Raw genomic sequence first — 6,000 nt, 5'->3', positions numbered from 1 at the left:
GATCCCAGGCCTGAAGAGACAGCCCGAGGCAGAACAGAGCCTCATCACAGGTTGTGGAAGACTTAATCACCGTGCTAATGAATGGGCTTGAAAATGATTCTCAACTCTCTTCTATACTAACGGTGAACACCTCGAATTTAAAGTTACAAACACATCATTGATATCAGCATCAAAAATGACACACACAGGTGTAAATCTAAACACTTACGCACAAGATCGATGTGAGGAGGTCTACAACACGCTGACAGAAGAAATCACAGAAGACCAACAGCAGTGCAGACTTCCTCCATGTTTCTTCATAGGTTGACTCGGTATTGTTCAGCAGATGTCAGCTCTTCCCAACAGGATCTACAGAGTCAAGACAATCCTAGTGAAGATCCCAGCGGCAGACTCAACACGCCTCCCCAGTATTGAAGCAGAACATAGTGAGAGGAAGGTACGGTACTACCATCTTCGGGACTGCCTCTAAAGCTACACTACTCGATAAAGGGTGTGTGTGGTGGTGGTGGGCCTCCTGGAAACAGTCAGTGAGGAGGGGGCACGTGATGGGGTAATTAGGCGGGGAGGGCGGGGTGGCGGTGGCGTGGGGGCGGGGGGGGCGGCAGGGGGCGGCTTGTCCAGAGGGAGTGGCATCTGGACGAGGCCTTGGAGGACAGGGAGGACTTGAAGGTTGGAGGCAGGTGGGAAGAGAGGCCCCTGCAGCCTGAGGGAGGCGACAGCAGGAAGCACGGCACGGAGGAGGGGAGGGCACTGCTGTGTGAGTGTGGGGTGACAGAGCACCAGGAGCTGGCACTGCGGGCAGCCAGGCCCTTCCCTTCCTCCTGTAAATCTGACCTGTGAGCCGCCAAAGCCGCAGTCCCCGTTCCAGACAGTGGAGATTCAGTCCAGCGCAGGACCGCAGCCTGCCTCCCGGGGCTGGACTTCTAGGTGGGGACCACAGGCGGGGCCCCATCCTGAGGGACCATCTGGGCACACATTTAATAAGAGGTGCCCACGGAAGTGGGGTGCACCGTGGCATGGCACAGGAGCCGCACTGAGCGGGGGCCCTTTGGGGGGGTTCCCCTAGAGCTGCAGGGGGTCAGGAGGGCCCAAGTGGAGAAGGAGTCGCTCGTCCCCGTCCACCCCTGCCCACCTCTGGGCTCTGAGCACGTTCGCGACACCATGGTCAAGGGCTCCACGCGTGGCGTGAACTGTTTCTTTGCAGACTCATTTTCCAAGCGCGGCCTTCGACGGGATTCTCTGGTGACGGGATGTTTGCTTCGCCACCTCCCACCTTCCCAGCCAAACCAGGGATCGGGGTGGCAGCGGGGTTCCCGGAAGTTCACAAAAGTGGAAACATGCCGCTCCTCTCTCAAAGGCAAGACGGAGGTGAGAAGAACCCCCTCCTCCCTCGGTCACTGACATCTAGGGAGCTTTCGAGGTTAGCGCCTTCAAAGATGTGTTTTCTTCACCAGGTACAGTTCTATCCCCGGTTGGAATGTAGAAAATTACATGCGTCTTCAGGAAGGGGAAAATGTCACTGAAATGTCACCTCGAGAGGCCCATTTCAAGCCACTGTGGCAAGTATTCTTCCGCGCGTTAGGAAGTGAGCTCTTCCTTGAGCAGCCCTGGTTCTGAGGAGGAGCCTCACGACGCATCCACAAATGGCAACGTGTGAGGCCCTGGAGGCCGGAGTGACGTCTCGGCCTCTTTGTCCTGCCTCCTGACTCTGAAAGGAAACCACACTTTCATAGCTATGCAATACATTGAAGTATATCTTATATATCCTAAGATTCACCTATAAGTGTATAATTCAATGATTTTTATAATTCTACAGAATTCTACAATGATCACAATATTTCATTTTTAGTATATTTCCCTCACCTTAAGAGTTATCCCAAAATTTATAGTATTTGTTGCATTTGACACAGTTCGTCCCTCTCTTCTTGAAATACTTCTATCACCTATCTTACAATCCATCACACGGCACTATACCCTTTTCTTTTTGTACTCAATGGCCTTTCCTTCCCTGTCTATATTGCAGGTTTCTATTTTTTCCCTTATTTCTCGGCATTAGTTTTAACTGAAGGCTCAATTCCTAGCCTGATGTCAGCAAAATGGTGGAATAAGCTCTTCCACCACTTATCCCGTTGTGGAAACTTCAATTCGAATAATGATCCACTCATGAAAATATCTTCACAAGAGCCAAAGATTCCAGGTGAGTGATTAAAGCACCTTGGCGGACCACAGAAACAAGGAAAGACTCATTCAAGAGAGTAGAAAGAACAGTTTTACATTACCCTGCCCACTCCCCCCCGAAGCCTGAGCACTCCAGCCTAGGGAACATACTCTCCCTGTTGGGAGAGGAGAATGAAGTGAGCACCCAACTTCACCAGACCCCAGTACCTGCCCCCCCCCCCAGTGAACCCCAGAGCCAAGCCTGCCCCCACAGCCCCAGGCACCTGTAGACCCAGCCCCTATGTTCAACCCAGCACCAAGATAGACTTTGCATTCCCAGGCTCTGGTCTGGCCCAGTGCCTGGCCCGGCTCTGTAGACCCAGTCTCCAGGCTAGCACCTGCAGCCCCAGGCTCTAGACTGGCACCTGTGGACCCAGGCTCCAGACTTGCTCCTGCAGTCTTATGCTCTGGCACCCCACCCAGTGAAATATGGCCCCTGCAGCCCCAGGTTCCAGTAGAACAAGGCTCCTGGCCTACTCCAGTGGACACAAGGTCCCGGCCTGCCCCAGTAGAACCCAACATCAGGCTGGCCTCATACATCCAGGCTCTATGACTCTCCACATGTACTCTGGCTCCAGGCCCGTCTCTGCACAAAGCTGACCTTAGGAACCCAGGATCCATGGCTGCCCGCTTGGGTCCAGGCTTCAGACCCAATATTACATTCCCACCCATCAGGTCTGCCTCCATGAACCTAGGATCCAGGCCTGTCCGCAATGGACACCGGCACCATGCCACGCACCACAAACTCAGGTCCAGGACCATCCCTGTGAACCCAGGTGTCAGGCACACCCCAGCACCAGGTGAGCTCCTGTGAACTCAGGCTCAAGTTTCACACTAGCACCAGGTTGGCTCCTGGACCCAGAAGCCAGGCTGCCTTCGCAAACCCAGTCACCAGACGCACCCCAGTGGTCCCTGGTGCCTAGTCAGTTCTTGCTAACTCAACACCCAGGTCCACCCAAATAGACCCAGGCCCCAGACCAACCACTACGGACTTAGGTGCCACACCTGCTCCAGTGGACCCAGGTTCCAGACCTGCTTTTGTGAACCCAGGTACCAGACTGGCCCCTGGGAACCCAGGTGCATGGCCTGCCCACCTGCTGACCTAGGTACCAAAGAAGCCTGCTCAAGGACTCTAGCAGCAATCCTGTTCATACCCACCACCAGAATGCCCATCCAGAATCTCTACATAAACTGATTGGTGAAGGGCTTTCCCTTCATACATGCTGCAGCCCGTATGTAAAGACAGAAAGAGGTGCCTACTTCTTCAAATGCACAGTCACCAACAAAATGCCACAAGCATCAAGAATAATCAAGGAAACATGACAGTACCAAGGAACAAAATAAAGCACCAGTATCTGACCCAAAGGAAATGCAGATCTATTGACTGCCAACAAAAAAAATTGAAAATAACAGTCTGAACAAAGCTCAGTGAGCTAGAAGAGAACACAGACAACCAAGTAAAATGGAAAGAGAATACAGGAACAAAATAAGAAGTTCAAAACAGAGAAATCATAAAAAAAGAACTCAACAGAAATTCTGGAGCTGAAGTACACGAGGATTGACTGAAAAATTCACAGAGAGTTTCAAAAACAGAAATATAAAGGATCATAAGAGACTATTACAAACGATTATAGTCCAACAAAGTGGACAACCTAGAGGAAATATATAAATTCCTAGAAACACACAATCTACTAAGACTTAATCATGAAGAAATAAAAAAATCTGAAGAGACCATTAAGGAGTAAGGAGATTGAAACAGTCATCAAAAAAAACCTCCCAACAAAGAAAAGCCCAAGACCAGATGACTTCAGGGTGAATTCTACCAAACATTTAAAGAAGAATCAATGCCAATTCTTCTCAAACCCTTCCAAACAATTAAAGAGGAGGAAACATTCCCAAACTCATTTTACCAGGCCAACATGATGCTAATACCAAAGCAAGATAAGGACACTGCAAGAAAAGAAAACTACAGGTCAATATTCCTGATCAATACAGATGCTAAATTCTCATATTAGCAAACCAAATTCAGCAGCACATTAAAAGGATTATACATCACGATCAAGTAGGGATAATATCCCTAAGATACAAAGATGGTTCAACTTACGCATATCAATAAACATAATACGCAACATTAATAGAATAAAGATACAAATTGAATGATCCTCTCCATATGTAGAAAAACCATTTGACAAAACTCAACATTCTTTCCTGATAAAAACTCTTAACGATTTGGGTATAGATGAAATAAACGTCAACATAATAAAGGGCATATAGGACAAGCCCACAGCTACCATCATACTCAACAGAGAATGGTTGAAAGCTTATCCTCAAAGATCAGGAAAAAGACAAGAGTGCCCACTTTCACCACTTCTGTTCAACTTACTACTGGAAGTCCTAGCCAGAGCAATGAGGCAAGGAAGAGAAATAAGACATCTAAATCAGAAAGTAGAAGTAAAATTGTCTCTGTTTGCAGATGACACAATCTTCTATGTAGAAAATCCTAAAGACGCCACCAAAAAACTGTTAGAACTAATAAACAAATTTAGTAAAGGTACAGGATACAAAATAAACATAGAAATCTTAGTTGTATTTCTATACACTAATAATAAACTATTTGAAAAATAAATTCTTAAAAATCCCCATTTACAATAGCAACAAAAACAATAAATGACTTAGGAATAAATTTAACCAAAGTAATAAAAGATCTGTATACTGAAAACTATAAAACACTGATGGAAGAATTGAAGAAGACATAAATAAATGGAAAGATATCCTGTGATCATGGATCAGAAGAATTAATATTGTTAAAATGTCTGTACTATCCAAAGCCATCTCTAATGGCATTTTTTTACATAAATAGAAAAAAAACATAAGATTTTTATAGACCACACGAGAGCCCAAATAGCCAAAGCAATATTGAGAAAGAGGAACAAAGCCGGAGGCACTGTACTTCCTGAATCAAATTATTACACAAACTGTAATAATAAAAACAGTATGGTACTGGCATAAATCCAGACACATACACCAATGGAACAGAATCAAGTGCCCAGAAATAAACCCATGCATATACACTAATATTTGACAAGGGAGCCAAGAATACTCAATGGGGAAAGGATAGTCTAGTCAACAAATGGTGTTGGGGAAAGTACATATTCACTTGCAAAGGAATGAAATTGGACCCCTACCTTACTCCATCAACAAAAATTAACTCAAAATGGTTTATGGATTTAACATTAAGACTTGAAACCATAAAACTACTATAAGAAAACACAGGGGAAAAGACCCTTGATATCTGTTTGGCAACAATTTTTTTGGATATGACACCAAAAGCACAATCAACAAAAGCAAAAATCAACAAGTGGGACTACATCAATCTAACAAGCTTCTTTCTGCACAGCAAAAGAAATAATCAACAATACGAAAAGGGAACCCACAGAAAGGGAGAAAATATTTGCAAAACACATATTTGATATGGGATTAATATGCAAAATAAGAAGGAACTCATGTAACTCAACAGCAAAAACAAACAAAACATCCAATTAAAAAAATGGGCAGAGGACCTTAATAGACAAGTTTTTCCAAAAAAGACATACAAATGGCCAACAAGTACACGAAAAGTTGGTCAACATCACTAATCATCAGGGAAATGCAAACCAAAATCACACTGAGATATTATCTCACAACAGTTAGAATGGCTATTATCAAAATAAATAAGAGATAACAAATGCTAATAAGGATGTGGAGAAAAGGGAACTCTGGTGCACTGTTGATGAGAATGTAAAC

At 45.4% G+C, this 6,000-nt stretch overlaps 1 long non-coding RNA gene across 2 annotated transcripts in view; it reads right to left on the bottom strand.

Moving 5' to 3' along the window:
• Window positions 1-265: 265 nt before the first annotated feature.
• LOC131403027 (uncharacterized) overlaps window positions 266-6,000 on the bottom strand; it is a 30,472-nt gene continuing 24,737 nt past the window's right edge. For both annotated transcript variants that reach the window (XR_009219160.1, XR_009219159.1), the window contains exon 3: window positions 266-348. This is a non-coding gene — a long non-coding RNA (uncharacterized LOC131403027). The remainder of the gene's footprint in view (window positions 349-6,000) is intronic.

The sequence above is a fragment of the Diceros bicornis genome, unplaced genomic scaffold (assembly GCF_020826845.1).
Source record: "Diceros bicornis minor isolate mBicDic1 unplaced genomic scaffold, mDicBic1.mat.cur scaffold_546_ctg1, whole genome shotgun sequence".
Taxonomy (NCBI): Eukaryota; Metazoa; Chordata; class Mammalia; order Perissodactyla; family Rhinocerotidae; genus Diceros; species Diceros bicornis.
This window is presented reverse-complemented; position numbering and strand designations above follow the sequence as displayed.